At 46.8% G+C, this 17634-nt stretch overlaps 1 long non-coding RNA gene across 1 annotated transcript in view; it reads right to left on the bottom strand.

Moving 5' to 3' along the window:
• Nucleotides 1-954: 954 nt before the first annotated feature.
• LOC144486084 (uncharacterized) overlaps nt 955-17634 on the bottom strand; it is a 45949-nt gene continuing 29269 nt past the window's right edge. Inside the window, exons 3-4 of the long non-coding RNA XR_013496218.1 lie at nt 3637-4083; nt 955-1913 (exon numbers count right to left, since the gene is read on the bottom strand). This is a non-coding gene — a long non-coding RNA (uncharacterized LOC144486084). The remainder of the gene's footprint in view (nt 1914-3636; nt 4084-17634) is intronic.

Genomic DNA, 17634 nt, shown 5'->3' with positions numbered 1-17634 from the left:
GGGAACAAGTTGGCAGATGGAGGAATAAATTAAATTATTTAATTTTGTGATGATTTGTTTTGATTTGATTTTATTCTTGTCACATGTATTAGTATACAGTGAAAGGTATTGTTTCTTGCACGCTATACAGACAATGCATATTGCACAGTGGTGAGCAGCACAATGGCATGGTGGTTAGCACTGCTGCATCACAGCTCCAGAGAACTGGGTTTGATTCCCGGCTTGGGCCACTGTCTGTGTGGAGTTTTCACATTCTCCCCGTGTCTGCGTGGGTTTCCTCCGGATCTGGTTTCCTCCCAAAGTCCAAAGGTGTGCGGGTTAGGTGCATTGGCAATGATAAATTGCCCCTTAGTGTCCTGGGATATGTAGGTTAGAGGGATTAGCAGGGTAAATATTTGGGACGATGGGGATAGGACCCGGGTGGGATTGTTGTCAATGCAGACTCGATGGGCCGAATGGCCTCTTTCTTCACTGTCGGGTTTCTATGATTCCAGGGAAAGGAGAGGGTGCTGAATGTTACAGTCATATCTAGGGTGGAGAGAAAGGTCAACTTAATGCGGGGTAGGTCCATTCAAAAGTCTGATGGCAGCAAGGAAGAGGCTGTTCTTGAGTTGGTTGGTACGTGACCTCAGACGGAGGTCACCTGATGGAAGAAGGTGGGAGGGAGAATGCCCGGCGTGTGTGGGGTCCTTGATTATGCCGGCTGCTTTTCCGAGGCAGCGGGAAGTGTAGACAGAGTCAATGGATGGGAGGTGTGGATAGAGATGCGCAAAGAGACATATTTAGAACGTATATCTCTGTGAATGGAAAAGTACTGAAGGACCACAATCGATATGTCGATATATTATCCTGTGAATAGGGAGTCACTGAAATTCTGTATCTCGAGTGTAGATGTTTCCCTGTAGGTGGAGAGGCTGTTAGGGTGCAGGGCACTAATCAAGAAAGGTTGTCTTTAATAAAAATGTTAGTTTAAAAGTTTATTTATTAGTGTCACAAGTCGGCTTACATTAACATTGCAATGAAATTGCTGTGACATCTTACCGTTCAACTGAACTCAACCGTCCAACCTGCTTTGAGCTCAGCTCAAGTCATGCCATGGAATGTAAAGCTGTATAAACTCGATCCGCTTGAAGCCAATGCAAAAACAGAACTGAACCACTGGATTCCATTCAACCCAAAATAATGCAACATTTAACAAGGCAAAACCATCATGTGGCCACCGGGATTTACTGGATGGTTTCAGAATGAGAAATGAGAAGGGAGCCTGACGGACAAAGCATCGTCATGAATAACTCCCGTGCAATGTTTTTTTTAGCTCCCATGTTTCACAGATGGCGATGTTTAAAATGAGAAGGAACGTCTTTTTTTATTCCGCACGACATTATAAATAAGAGATTTTTCGGCCAAATTCCCCCGTTAAAACAGCAATGTCATGATGCTGATTTGCTGTCAGCTCAATGATGTGATGCACAGTGTAATGTTTCAGGAATGAATCTTCTGTTTTCTGTTGAGGAACTAGTAAACCTTACAATGAGGCTGCTTGAAATATTCAAATCCTGAAATAAAATGCAGTTTCCACGACAGTTTGGCTCATTGTTCTTCAAAGACTTTTACAAAAAGAAGTTTCAACAAATGCCGAAGGTCGAATGTCTCCTTAAGATTTTAAAAATGTTGACAGTTTACAATCGCACTCTGGTCTTCATTTCTCAGAAGGTGATGCTGCTCTAGTTGCTTCATGTGATATTCAGCTGCAATGAAGCTCGCAGGAAGTGAGTTGATGTCCTCTACAATGATATATTCGGTGTTACTGCTTATGCAACGACTGGGTTGATGTTACATCAAGTGCTGAAGCAGATTCTAAGCGCAAACAACAACCACGCCCCGAAAGACCAGCCAGGAAAGAACGTGTTTGTCTGGGGAGGAAAACAGAAATAATGTTTCAAATTCACTTCTGTGTTAAACATCAAATCACAGAATCCCTGGTGTGCAGAAGGAGGCTATTCGGCCCATCAAGTCTGCACCGACCACAATCCCACCCAGGCCCTATTCCCATAACCCCACATATCCCTGCTAATTCTCCTGACACTAGGGTCAATTTAGCATGGCCAATCAACCTAACCCACACATCTTTGGAATGTGGGAGGAAATCGGAGCACCCGGAGGAAACCCACGCAGACACAGGGAGAATGTGCCAACTCTACACAGTCAGTGACGTGAGACCAGAATTGAACCCGGGTCCCTGGTGCTGTGAAGCAGCAGTGCTAACCACTGTGCCACTGTGCCGCCCCAGATAGTCCACATCTTTTCCCGAAGGTAGGGGACTCCAAACGTAGAGGACATAGCTTTAAGGTGAGAGGGGAGATATGCAAAAAGGCCCAGAGGGACAATTGTTTCACACAGAGGGCGGTGAATGTCTGGAAGAAGCTGCCAGAGGCAGTAGCAGAGGCGGATACAATTTTGTCTTTTAAGAAGCATTTAGACAGTTACATGGGTAAGATGGGTATAGAGGGATATGGGCCAAATACAGGCAATTGGGAGTAGCTGAGTAGTTAAAAAAAGGTGGCATGGACCAGTTGGGCTGAAGGGCCTGTTTCCATGCTGTAAACCTCTCTGACTCTATGACATGGGGGACAACAGTCAGACTCCGCACAGACAGTAACCCAAGCCGGGAAGCGAACCCTGGTCTCTGACGCTGTGAGGGAGCAGCACTAACCACTGTGTCACCTAGTCTCAGACTATCTGATCTTATTATTGTTGGGTAAACAAATATAGAGAGAGAGAATGAATGATATGAATTAAAAGAGTTTCCACAGCTGGAATCGTGGTCTGTGTGGATGAGCAATCCAAATTAAGATGATTTGCAGAGATACAATTTAAAATTCACTTTGTTATATGACTGCATCATGTAACCACGATTTTGCAAATTATGGGTCTGTGTGAATTATGGAAAAAGCTATTCGATTTCCCATTCATCTGGTTTTCTTGTCGAATTACCTTTCTTTTTACTGAGTTACCTTTTAGATCAACACTAAATCTCAGATCCTGGCAACAAGAAGGTCATTTATTCTTGTTTTCTTTTGAATATTAATGTCTCAAACGGATAAGTAGCGACCGTTTGGTAAATAAGACAACTGCAAATGACTTGCTGGGACTGAAAGGGCTTCACAAAATTGATGTGAGCTTAATTTTCAGCTTATCTGGATTTGATTTGATTTATTATTGTCACATTTATTAATATATAATGAAAAGTATTGTTTCTTGCGCGCGATACAGACAAAACATAGAGAAGGAAAGGAGAGAGTGCAGAATGTAGTGTCACAGTCATAGCGAGGGTGCAGAGAAAGATCAACTAAATGCGAGGTAAGTCAATTCAAAAGTCTGACAGCAGCAGAGAAGAAGCTGTTCTTCAGTCGATTGATACGTGACCTCAGATTTTTGTATCTTTTTCCCGAAGAAAGAAGGTGGAAGAGAGAATGTCCCGGGTACGTGGGGTCCTTAATAATGCTGGATGCGTAGCCGAGACAGCGGGAAGTATAGACAGAGTCAATGGATGCGAGGCTGGTTTGCGTGATGGATTGGGCTACATTCAAAACCTTTTGTACTTCCTTACAGTCTTGGGCAGAGCAGGAGACACACCAAGCTGTGACCCAACCAGAAAGAATGCATCTGTAGAAGTTACTGAGATTCGGAGCTGACATGCCAAATTTCCTCAGTCTTCTGAGAAAGTAAGAGGCGTTGGTGGGCTTTCTGAACTATAGTGTCGGCATGTGGGGATCAGGACAGGTTGTTGGTGTTCTGGACACTAAAAACTTGAATTTCTTGACCCTTTCTTCTTCGTCCCCATTGATGTAGACAGGGGCATGTTCTCCTTTACGCTTCCTGAAGTCGATGACAATCTCCTTCATTTTGCTGACATTGAGGGAGGGATTACTGTGGCTGCACCAGTTCACCAGATTCCCTATCTCATTCCTGTACTCTGTCTCGTCATTGTTTGAGATAAGTTTATTTATTCGTGTCACATGTCGGCTTACATTAGCACAGCAATGACGTTGTGAAAATCCCATAGTCGCCACACTCCGGCACCTGTTCGAGTACAAAGAACAAAGATCAGTACAGCACAGGAAACAGGCCCTTCGGCCCTCCAAGCCTGTGCCGCTCCTTGGTCCAACTAGACCATTCGTTTGTATCCCTCCATTCCCAGACTGCTCATGTGACTATCCAGGTAAGTCTTAAATGATGCCAGCGTGTCTGCCTCCACCACCCTACTTGGCAGCGCATTCCAGGCCCCACCACCCTCTGTGTAAAAAACGTCCCTCTGATGTCTGAGTTATACCTCGCCGCTCTCACCTTGAGCCCGTGACCCCTCGTGATCGTCACCTCCGACCTGGGAAAAAGCTTCCCACTGTTCACTCTATCTATACCCTTCATAATTTTGTACACCTCTATTAGGTCTCCCCTCATTCTCCGTCTTTCCAGGGAGAACAAGCCCAGCTCACCAAATCTCCCCTCATATCTAAGACCCTCCCTACCAGGCAACATCCTGGCAAACCTTCTCTGCACTCTCTTTAAAGCCTCCACGTCCTCCTGGTAGAAATCATAGAAATCATAGAAACCCTACAGTGCAGAAGGAGGCCATTCGGCCCATCGAGTCTGCACCGACCACAATCCCACCCAGGCCCTACCCTCACATATTTTACCTGCTAATCCCTCTAACCTACGCATCCCAGGACTCTAAGGGGCAATTTCTTTAACCTGGCCAATCAACCTAACCCGCACATCTTTGGACTGTGGGAGGAAACCAGAGCACCCGGAGGAAACCCACGCAGACACGAGGAGAATGTGCAAACTCCACACAGACAGTGACCCGAGCCGGGAATCGAACCCAGGACCCTGGAGCTGTGAAGCAGCAGTGCTAACCACTGTGCTACCGTGCCGCCCCAGTAGTGTGGCGACCAGAAATGGATGCAATATTCCAAATGTGGACTAACCAGCGTTCTGTACAACTGCCACATCAGACTCCAGCTTTTATACTCTATACCCCGTCCTATCAAGGAAAGCATGCCATATTCCTTCTTCACCACCTTCTCCACCTCTACTGCCGCCTTCAAGGATTTGTGGACTTGCACACCGAGGTCCCTCTGTGTTTCTATACTCTTGATGGCTCTGCCATTTATTGTATACGTCCCCCCTACATTTGTTCTTCCACTGAGGGACAATTTTGCATGGCCAATACATCTAACCAGCACGTCGGTCGGACTGTGGGAGGAAACCAGAGCACCCGGAGGAAACCCATGGAGACACAGACATGGGGACAACGCGGCACGGTGGCACAGTGGTTAGCAGTGCCGTCTCACAGCGCCAGGGACCCGTGTTCAATTCCAGCCTTGGGTCGCTCTCTGTGCGGAGTCTGCATGTTCTCCCCCTGTCTGTATGGGTTTCCTCCGGGTGTTCCGCTTTCCTCCCACACGCCAAAGATGTCTGGGTTACGTGGATTGGTCACGCTACATTACCCCTGAGTGTCAGGAGGACTAGCAGAATAGATATGTGGGGTTGCGGGGACAGGGTCTGTGTGGGATTGTGGTCGGTGCAGATGTGATGGGCTGCATGGCCTCCTTCTGCTGTGTAGGGATTCTATGACTATTCTATATCAACATGCAGATTCAGCACAGACACTGACCCAAGCCAAGAATCAAACCCAGGTCCCTGGCGCTGTGATGCAGCAGTGCTAACCACTCTGGGATAGCAGCATTTGATGCACAGTTTGTGATAAATCTTTTAGAATGTGATTTATTGTTTACTGTATCAGACAGGTTCTGATTACATTGCAAGGTCTCAAGCGCCAGTGAATGACTGGACCATACCGTGACACAATGGTTAGCACTACTGCCTCACAGCACAGGAACCCGGGTTCAATTCCCAACTTGGATCACTGTCTGTGTGATGTCTGCACGTTCTCCCCGTGTCTGCGTGGGTTTCCTCCGGGTGCCCCAGCTTCCTCCCACACTCCAAAGATGTGCGGGTTAGGTGGATTGGCCATGCCTAAATTCCCCCTCAGTGCCAGGGGGCACTAGCAAGGGTAAAGAGGGATTACCGGCATGGGGGCTGGGTGGGTTTGTGGTCAGTGCAGGCGTGAAGGGCCGAATAGACACCTTCTGCACTGCAATCGGCACGTCTTTCATACTGTGGGAGGAAACCGGAGCACCCGGACAAAACACACGCTGATATGGGGGAGAACATGCAAACTCCACACAGTGACCCAAGCCGGGAATCGAACCTGGGTCCCTGGCGCTGTGAGGTAGCAGTGCTGACCACTGTGCTGCCCCAATGAAGTCCCCAGTGATTTTGCACTCTATGTTTCAAGTATTCTCAAGCTTGAAACAAATTTAGTGAATTATTTTAGCGCTTAATCAATCACCTCACGAATTTATTGGAGGAGATGAATGGCAAAAAGTTCAATGAAGTTTGTTATCCTCACTGTAATATTTAGGGACATATCCTGATACAGAACAAACAGATTTATGTTAAAGTTTGCAGGAAATGATGTTGAAACGAACAATATTTGTGCATTGAGAGGCGTTCAGGTCTTCACATTTAAATATTAACTTTGGTCTTAAAAGAAAACATGTACCCGGATCATTCCAATGCAGGTAAGATGCTCTGTCAGAGAGTCAGTGCAGACTCGATGGGCCGTAGGGCCTCCTTCTGCACTGCCGTGGGTTCGATGGTTCACGGGAATGCTGTGATCTTGGAATTCAGCATGTATAATGCACTCTTTATGATACATCTCTTAGATTGTGACTCGCTTTTGCTAAGTGAATATTTGCTGGTCACATTGTAGTCTTTTCACACTCCAGTACCAGTCAATTAAAGGAAACTGAGTAGTTTACAGAGATTATGATGCCGTTTATATTTCTTCACTGTCTGTCTGAATGTTGTATAATCAATATTGTGTCATCAGTATTGTGTAATCAATGTTGTCAAATCAATATTGTGCAACAAATATTGTACAATCAGTATTGTGTAATCAATGTTGTGTAATCAATGTTGTCGAATCAACATTGTGTAATCAATGTTGTGTAATCAATGTTGTGTAATCAATATTGTGTAATCAAAGTTGTGTAATCAAAATTCCGTAATCAAAGTGCTGTAATCAATACTGTGTAATCAAAGTTGTTTAATCAATATTGTTTAATCAATATTGTGTAATCAATGTTGTGGAATCAATATTCTGAATATTCCGGGGTACAAGTGTTTTAGGCGAGACAGAGGAGGGACCAAAAGAGGTGGGGGAGTAGCAGTATGAGTTAGAGAATATAGTACAGCGGTGCAGAGGGGGGACAATTCAGAGGGGTCGTGTAACGAGTCACTGTGGGTGGAGCTTAGAAACAGGAAGGGCACAGTCACGATGTTGGGGGTATGCTACAGGCCCCCCAACAGCCCAAGGGAAGTGGAAGAACGGATATGTCAGGAGATAATTGATAGGTGCAGGAAAAATAGGGTTGTTGTAGTGGGAGACTTCAATGTTCCTGGCATAGACTGGAAATCGCGTAGGGCTGGGAGTCTGAATGGGGAGGAATTTGTAAAATGTGTACAGGAAGGTTCTTTGGAACAATATGTAGATAGCCCGACTAGAGAGGGGGCTATACTGGACCTAGTACCGGGGAATGAGCCCGGTCAGGTTTTCAAAGTTACGGTAGGGGAACATGTGGCAAAAATAACCACAATTCTGTTAGCTTTAGGATAGTGATGGAAAAGGATGAGTGGTGTCCCAAGGGTAAGGTGTTGGATTGGGGGAAGGCTAACTTAAGTGGGATTAGGCAGAAATTGGCAGCTGTTGATTGGGAGAGGCTGTTTGAGGGTAAATCCACATCTGGCATGTGGGAGTCTTTTAAGGAACATTTGATAGGGCTGCAGGATAGGCATGTGCCTGTAAAAAAGAAGGATAGGAAAGGTAGGAATCGAGAACCATGGATAACCAGGGAAATTGAGGGATTGGTGAAAAAGAAAAGAGAGGCGTACGTTAGGTCCAGGCAGCTAAAAACAGAGGGAGCTCCGGAGTAATACAAAGTCGGAAAGAACTCAAACGAGGAATTAGAAGGGCAAAAACGGGTCACGAAATGTCATGGCAGACAGGATTAAGGAGAATCCCAAGGCATTTTATTCATCCGTTAGGAACAAAAGGGTTGTCAGGGAAAAAATCGGACCTCTCAGGGACAAAAGTGGGGAATTATGCTTCAGAGCCCAAAGAAGTAGGGGAGATACTAAATGAATACTTTGCATCGGCATTCGCAAAGGAGAGGGATGTGTTGACTGGGAGTGTCTCGGAGGGGAGTGTTGACCCATTAGAGAAAATCTCCATTACAAAGGAGGAATATAAAGACTGACCAATCCCCAGGGCCTGATGGAATCTATCCAAGGCTGCTCATGGAGACGAAAGATGAAATCGCTGGGCCTCTGACGCAAATCTTTGTCTCGTCACTGGACACAGGTGAGGTCCCAGATGATTGGAGGATAGCTGATGTGGTCCCGTTATTTAAGAAGGGTAGGAAGGATAACCCGGGAAATTATAGGTCGGTGAGCTTGACGTCTGTGGTAGGGAAGTTGTTGGAGAGGATTCTTAGAGCTAGGATGTATGCGCATTTAGAAAGGAATAAACTCCTTAACGATAGTCAGCATGGTTTTGTGAGAGGGAGGTCATGCCTCACTAACCTGGTGGAGTTTTTTGAAGAAGTGACTAGAATGGTTGACGAGGGAAGGGCCGTGGATGTCGTCTATATGGACTTTAGTAAATCGTTTGACAAAGTCCCTCATAGTAGGTTGGTGCAAAAGGTTGGATCTCATGGGATAAAGGGGAAGGTGGCTAGATGGGTGGAGAACTGGCTTGGTCACAGAAGACAGAGGGTGGTAGTGGAAGGGTCCTTTTCCGGCTGGATGCCTGTGACTAGTGATGTTCCGCAGGGCTCTGTATTGGGACCTCTGCTATTTGTGATAGCATAAACGATCTGGAAGAAGCTGTAACTGGAGTGATCAGTAACTTTGCGGACAACACGAAAATGGCTGGACTTGCAGATAGTGAGGAACATTGTCAGAGGCTACAGAAGGATATAGATGGGCTGGAAATTTGGGCAAAGAAATGGCAGATGGAGTTCAATCCAGATGAATGCGAAGTGATGCATTTTGGTAGAACTCACGTAGGGAGGAGCTATACGATAAATGGCAGAACAATAAAGGGTGTAGATACGCAGAGGGACCTGGGTGTGCAAGTCCACAGATCCTTGAAGGTGACGTCACAGGTGGAGAAGGCAGTGAATAAGGCATATGGCTTGCTTGCCTTCATAGGATGGGGCAGAGAGTATAAAAGTTGGGGTCTGATGTTGCAATTGTATCGAACGTTGGTTCGGCCGCATTTGGAATACTGCGTCCAGTTCTGGTCGCCACACTACCAGAAGGACGTGGAGGCTTTAGAGAGAGTACAGAGGAGGTTGACCAGGATGTTGCCTGGTATGGAAGGGCTTAGTTATGAGGAGAAATTGGGTAAACTGGGGTTGTTCTCACTGGAAAGACGGAGGATGAGGGGTGACCTAATCGAGGTGTATAAAATTATGAAAGGCATAGTTAGGGTGAACGGTGGGAAGCTTTTTCCCAGGCCGGCGGTGACGTTCACGAGGGGTCATAGGTTCAAGGTGAGGGGGGGGAAGGTTTAACACGGATATCAGAAGGACGTATTTTACACAGAGGATGGTGGGAGCCTGGAATGCGCTGCCGGGCAAGGTGGTGGAGGCGGATACACTGGGAACCATTAAGACTTATCTGGTTAGCCACATGAACGGAGTGGGAATGGAGGGATACAAAAGAATGGTCTAGTTTGGACCAGGGAGTGGCGCGGACTTGGAGGGCCGAAGGACCTGTTCCTGTGCTGTTTTGTTCTTTGTAATATTGTTTAATCAATGTTGTGTAATCATTACTGTGTAATCAATGTTGTGTAATCAATACTGTGTAATCAATATTGTGTAATCAATGTTGTGTAATAAATATTGTGTAATCAATATTGTGTAATCAATGTTGTGTAATCAGTATTGTGTAGTCAATACTGTGTAATCAGTATTGTGTAATCAATGTTGTGTAATCAATGTTGTGTAATCAAAATTGTGTAATCAATGTTGTGTAATCAATATTGTGTAATCAATGTTGTGTAATCAGTATTGTGTAATCAATGTTGTGTAATCAGTCTTGTGTAATCAGTATTGTGTAATCAGTATTGTGTAATCATTATTGTGTAATCAATATTGTGAATTGAAGGTATTTGACCCAGATTATTTTAACGTGTGTCACTGAACACAGTACTTTAATTTAACAGCAAAGTTCCTTTTCTGACTGTCGATTCTGGGCAGTGGTTCGAGAATCGCCATTTTGTTATAAAATAAGGGACCTTCTGTTTCCACTGTCTGTTTACTTTGGGAGGTATAACTTTATCAAAAACAGAAAATACTGGAAAATCTCAGCAGGTCTGACAGCATCTGTGAATCATAGAATCCCTATAGTGCAGAAGGAGGCCATTTGGCCCATCGAGCCTACACCAACAACAATCCCACCCAGGCCCTATCCCCGTAACCCCACATATTTACCCTGCTAGTCCCCCTGACACTAAGTGCCGATTTATCATGGTCGATCCACCTAACCTGCAGATCTTTGGACTGCGGGAGGAAACCGGAGCACCCGGAGGAAACCCACACAGACACGGAGGGAATGTGCAAACTCCACACAGACAGAAGAGAGAATAGAAACAACGCTTTGAGTCTGACGAAGGGTCATCCAGAGTTGAAACATTTGCTCTATTCTCTCAGATGCTGTCGGACCTGCTGAGTTTTTCCAGCATTTCCTGTTTTTATTTCAGATTCCAGCATCCACGGTATTTTGCTTTTATCTTACTCTTCATCAAAGATGGCACCGTTTACAGATTAAAGTTTATTTATTGGTCACAAGTAGGCTTATATTAACTCTGAAATTAAGTTAATTTTGTTGAAAAGTCACTTATTGCAAACGAGCTGCCAGAGGCAGTAGTGGAGGCGGGTAAAATTTTGCCTTTCAAAAAGCATTTAGACAGTTACATGGGTAAGATGGGCTGCACGGTGGCACAGTGGTTAGCACTGCTGCCTCACAGCGGCAGGGACCCGGGTTCAATTCCAGCCTCAGGTCTCTGTCTGTGTGGAGTCTGCACATTCTCCCCGTGTCTGCGTGGGTTTCCCCCGGGTGCTACAGTTCCCTTCCACAGTCCAAAGGTGAGCAGGTTAGGTTGATTGGCTATAGTAAATTGCCCCTTAGTGTCAGGTGGACGAGCATGATAAATGGGTGGGGTTACAGGGATAGGGTCTGGGTGGGATTGTGATTGGTGCAGACACGATGGGCCAAATGGCCTCCTTCTGCACATTAGGGATTCTATGATTTCTACAGGTATAAAGGGATGTGGGCCAAATGCGGGCAATTGAGACTAGCTTATTGGTGAAAACTGGGATGTGTGGACAGTTTGGGCCAAAGGTCCTGTTTCCATGCTGTAAATCTCTATGAATCGACTGTGAAAATCCCCGAGTCGCCACACTCCGGCACCTGTTCGCATGTACTTAGGGAGAATTTAGCATGGTCAATGCACCTGACCAGCATGTCTTTGGACACTAAGGGGCAATTTAGCATGGCCAATCCCCCGAACCTGTACACCTTTGCACACTAAGGGCCCGATTTTACCATTTTGATTTCATGCACTGAATCTGGACGCAATTCAGATCTGAATTGGAAATCTGTTCTCCGGGGGCCCCATACGCACTTACCCTGGAAAAAACATTGTGAGTGTGAATCGCTCTGTGGGCGGGGCTTCTCGCTCTCGAAACGCTGCAACTCCGATCGGAGCTCTGAACTGCGCGTGCGCAGTGAGAAATACATCTGAAATGGGCGCCCCTGTCACATCGCTCCCGGGCAGCAACAAGCGGATCAAGTGACCTGGGAGCGAAAGGTGGGAGTGATGGCCCCCACAGACATCGCCCCACCCCACAACATAACTATCCCCCTTTACACCCACCTCCCCCACTACCCAGACCGATCGCGACCCCCCCCCCCCACCAATCACCCGCAGAATGGCAACAGCAACCCTCCCACCCCTGCCCCCTTCACCAGAGAATGATCTGATCCACCTCCCTCCCCTCCCCCCATGACCAGAGAATGATCTGATCCACCTCCGGCCTCCCGCACCCACACCCCCTCTCCCCCCACCACTGATCTGAGTCAGAGAGCCGCCAGAAGCTCTGATCTTACCTCCTCAGAGCTGGACTGCCCGAAACAGACCTTTGCCGAGCACATCTGTTCCGCGCCGAATCTGGACGGGCGAACGCGATGGTCAGGGCGGAAATGCAGGTAAGGTTGGGCATCCAGCTCATTAAGTCAATTTAAATGCATCACCCATTTCGGGCGCGGTTCGGATCGCGGCCATTTTCGGGCCTTGGTAAAGTGGACATCTGCACGGATTGTACTAATCGCCTCACACCTGACTTTACCAAGTTTTCGCGCCCGTTAAGGCAATTTAACATGGCCAATCAACCGATCCTCCATATCTTTGGACACGAAGGGGCAAGTTAGCATGGTTAATCCACCTGTCCTTCTCATCTTTGGACACGAAGGGGCAATTTAGCATGGCCAATCCACCCAACCTGCACATCTTTGGACACTACACAACCTGCTGGTCTGAGGCTTTATCCCGCTGGCAAATCAGACCATGAGGCCCTTAGTGTGGTGTAACATAACCGATGTTTCGTGCCAAAATCAGTATTGTTCATTCTCAGTGTGTGGGCATTGCTGACTTTAGTGTCCATCCTTGGAAATTCATCGTTGGAGCTTTCTTACAAACACAGGGCAGACTCAGTCACTTCAGAGGACAGTTGAGTCAACCACATTGGTGTGGGGCTGGAGTCACGTAGAGCTGAGCCTGGGTAAGGACCTCTCCTGAAGTACATCAGTGAACTGGTCAGGCTTTTAAAACAACCCATCAACTTCACCGCTATTTTCACTGACTTATTTCCAGATTTTACAAACTGAATTGAAATGTTTAAAGCCCCGTTCTCTGGCCCAGCTCAACACGAAGGTGCCCGAAAATCCTCTTATTCTGCTCACACTCTGTACCCCCAACATTAATTAATCTTCATATTCAGAAATAGATTGATACTTCGTGGGGTGGCACAGCGCCAGGGACCCTGGTTCGATTCCTGGCCTCGGGTCACTGTCTGTGTGGAGTTTGCACGTTCTCCCCGTGTCTGCGTGGGTTTCCTCCGGGTGCTCCGGTTTCCTCCCACAGTCCAAAGATATGCAGGTTCGGTGGATTGGCCATGCTAAATTGCCCCTTAGTGTCAGGGAGACTTGCTAGAGTAAATGCATGGGGTTACAGGGACAGGGCCTGGGTGGGATTGTGGCCGGTGCAGACTCGATGGGCTGAATGGCCTCCTTCTGCACTAGAATTATACGATTCAGCGTGGCATGAGTGCTAAATTTAGCATGACCAATTCACCTAACCTGCAAATCTTTGGATAGTAAGGGGCAATTAGCATGGCCAATACACCTAACCCGCACATCTGTGGACACTGAGGGGCAATGTAGAATGGCCAATCCACCGAACCAGTACATCTGTGGACACTAAGAGGCAATGTAGAATGGCCAATCCACTGAACCAGTACATCTGTGGACACTAAGGGGCAAGGTAGAATGGCCAATCCACCTATCCAGTACATCTGTGGACACTAGGGGGCAATGTAGAATGGCCAATCCACCTATCCAGTACATCTGTGGACACTAAGGGGCAATGTAGAATGGCCAATCCACCTATCCAGTACATCTGTGGACACTAAGGACACTTTAGCATTGCCAATCCACCTAACAGCACGTTTTTCAGACTGTGGGAGGAAACCGGAGCAGCCGGAGGAAACCCATGCAGACATGGGGAGAACATGCAGACTCCGCACAGACAGTGACCCAAGCCGGGAATCGAACCTGTGTCCCTGGTGCTGTGAGGCAACATAGCTAATCCAATTAGCCAGGCAGCAGGTTATTTTAGTCTTGGCATTCTGCAATGTGATCGGATTCATTGAACTGTCATGATTTTTTCACTATCTGTTTAAATTTCCAAGGATTATCACATTAAAAGCATCTGAGGGAAATGTCTGAGTGAATAACCCATCGCCCCCATGACTGTTTTGGAGGAGTTGAACAACAGGAACTGAACTGAAGGATGTTTTTCTGACCATAAAAGTGAGATCCATAACCTGATGTGAAGAAGATTTATGTTAAATCTTGGATAAAATTATTTCCAAATCAACATGCTTAAAGATGCCTTAAGAACAAAGAAAAGTGCTGCAGAGGAACAGACCCTTCGATGTTCACTCTCCCATGTATCTCTTGGAATGGGATTGATTTTGCTGTGTAAACAAGTGCTGATTGTATCGGGAGGTTTAACACTCAAGCATCAGTGAATAAGTATAAAGGTTATTTATTCGTGTCACAAGTAGGCTTACATCAACACTGCAATGAAGTTACTGTGAAAATCCCACAGTTGCTACACTCTGGCGCCTGTTTGGATAACACTGAGGGAGTATTTAGCATGGCCAATGTACCTAACCAGCACTTCTATGGGACTTTGGAAGGAAACCGGAGCGCCCGGAGAAAACTCATGCAGACACGGGGAGAACGTGCAGACTCCACACAGACAGTGACCCGAGCCGGGAATCAAACCCAGGTCCCTGGAGCTGTGAAGCAGCAGTGCTAACCACTGTGCTACCGTGCCGGATTCACCACCCTCTGGCTGAAGAAATTCCTCCTCGTCTCAGTTCTGAACTAAGAAGTCTCACAACAGCAGGTTAAAGTCCCACAGGTTTATTTCGAATCACGAGCTTTCGGAACGCTGCTCCTTCATCAGGTGAGTGGGAAACTGGTGTTGTGAGACTTCTTACTGCGCACACCCCAGTCCAACACCGCCATCTCCACATCACATTTCTAAAGGGCCGTCCCTTTCCTCTGAGTCTGTGCCCTCGGGTCCAAGTCTCCCCAACTAATGGAAACATCTTCCCCAAGTGCACTCTATCCAGGCCTTTCATTATTCTGTAAGTTTCAATGTGATCCCCTTCCTCATACTTCCAAACTGCATCGAGTGTGGACCCCCAGACATCAGACGCTCCTCATGCGTCAAGTCTTTCATTCCCCGGATCATTCTTGTGAACCTGCTCTGGACCCTCTCCAAGGCCAGCACATCCTTCCTTAGATACGGGGACCATAATTGCTGACAATATTGTGAATGCGGTCAGACCAGTGTCTTATAAACCCTCAGCAGTACACCCCTGCTTTTGTATTCTCGTCGTCTCGAAATTAACACTAGCAGAGTGATCTCTGCTGTATCGAATTAATATTGACCCTACATTATTTCCAACTTTCCATCCCTCCCTGACCCTCAACACCCCATCGAGGCTGTAACTGTTCTACGTTGGGTATAAAAAGTGTTGGATTGAAGGGGGTTAAGTGAAGCTGTTTGTTTAGTGACTGGAATTGATGTGAGTCTCCATGGATCTGATTAGTGTGCCTGGAGGGATTCCCCTCTTCTATTAATAAGGGATTCCGTTCAATGTGTTGTCCCATTGGGTCAGCGGGAGCGGCAACTCCGACAGCAACAGAGATCAGCGGCTGTGGAGAGAGAGGGAGGGAGAGGAGAGATCAGAATCTGGGAGCAATGGATTGGAGTCTTCCAACAATGAATCAGAATCTGGGAACAATGGATTGGAATGTTACGACAATGGATCAGAATCTGGGAACAATGGATTGGAATCTTGCAACAATGGATCGGAATCTGGGAACAATGAACCGGAATGTTCCAACCAAGGACAGGAGTTTATTCTATTGGATTTCTGTGTTTACTGATTATTATTGGATTATGACATCAGCTGATCGGACTCAATATCTACTGAGGGTGATTCAATGTATTTACTATCCCCTCCTGGCGATTGTTGGTGTTCCGGGTAAGTCTCTGGCTGGAATTGGACCGGCCCGACCGCCACGGGAATCGGAGCAGGCGAGGGGCGGAGAATGGGAAGGTCTGTTGAACACGGGTGGGATTTTGCAGCTTGGGGAAGAGTGAGGCTGGAAACTCCCATCCCCTGTGTCCAGTTCCTAATTCTAGAAAGGCTGTTTAACTGTATTGATTTTCTTGTCATTTCCTGTACTGGGTTTGCTGCTCTTGTTGAATCTCTGTATCCGGTTATTAATTCTTTCAGCCACTGACAATTGTCTCAGGGTCTATGGGCTGGGATGTCTTCTGAGTGCTGTGACTTTCCATAGACATGTGACCTCAAACACTATTCCTTCGTGCGTAAAATATTGAGACAGAATCCTTTTCACCCTCTGCATATAACACCAGTTCACCCACCCAATCACCAGGCCACAGAATTAATTTTATTGGTCATATCTGCACAGCAGGATCTCACAGAGAGAAAACATATTTCATTAAATTTGAAATTTATTCATCAGTGTCACAAGTATGCGAACATTAACATTGCAATGAAGTTACTATAAAAATCCCCGAGTCACCACACTCCAGCGCCTGTTCAGGTACACTGAGGGAAAATTTAGCACGGCCAATGCACCCAACCAGCACAACTTTCAGATAGTGGGAGGAAACTGGAGCACTCGGAGGAAACTCACGCAGACATGGGGAGAACATGCAGAATCTGCACAGACAGTAGCCAAACCTGCAATTGAACCAGGACCTCTGCTGCTGTGAGGCAGCAATGCTATCCCCTGTGCCACCACAAGCTCTCCGAGAGCAACAGGAATACAAACACACAGACACACCCAAACACACATACATTAAAACACACATTTGTTGATAGAAGCAATCAGATTTAGATACTCCCACTCACACACAAATTCAAGAACCAAAATTGCTGCAACACTCCAGAATAACGCACACTTAGGAACACTCGTCAGGTACTCTGTTGCTCACACACAAACACGCACACACACACATGCATACTGGTACAGACAATATAGACACACGCAACACACACACGATAGGGGGGCAGGATAACAGCTACTCCCTGTCCATTGATGGTGGGGTGATCAAGTAAAACCGCGTGACAGCCTGGAACTCAGGTCCACGTCCCATTTCTCACCTCTTGCAACCTTCACCGGCAATGGATAAACAGCGGATTCAGTCTCCTGCCCATTTCCGGCAAGAGGCTGAATAAATTATTTCAATCTATTTTAAAACAAATTTAAATGAAATTAGTGAGCCTGGGATGGAATTGTGCGCCACACTTGCCTTTGCAGCCTCACCGGGAGAGGTTGGGTCCGGTGAGGAAAACAGCTGGCCACATGTATGAGGACGAGTCATGATGACCTCGCCGGGAGAACTGAAGGCCATTGAGGACACCGGGCAAGGTCGAGGGCAAAGGTAGGTGCCCCTTGGGCAATGCCCACCGGGCAGTACCAGGGAGTGGGGCATGAGGTGGTGGGGTCTACAGGGGCGGAGCCTGAAGGTAGCGGGGCCGACTCTGAACGTAGTTGCTGGGTGGGAGAGGGTGCCGTTACCACACTGCCCGCTGTCTGTGGGGTGGG

The sequence above is a fragment of the Mustelus asterias genome, unplaced genomic scaffold, assembly GCF_964213995.1.
Source record: "Mustelus asterias unplaced genomic scaffold, sMusAst1.hap1.1 HAP1_SCAFFOLD_286, whole genome shotgun sequence".
Taxonomy (NCBI): Eukaryota; Metazoa; Chordata; class Chondrichthyes; order Carcharhiniformes; family Triakidae; genus Mustelus; species Mustelus asterias.
The sequence above is the reverse complement of the archived record's forward strand: the minus strand, read 5'-3'. Positions and strand labels throughout refer to the sequence as shown.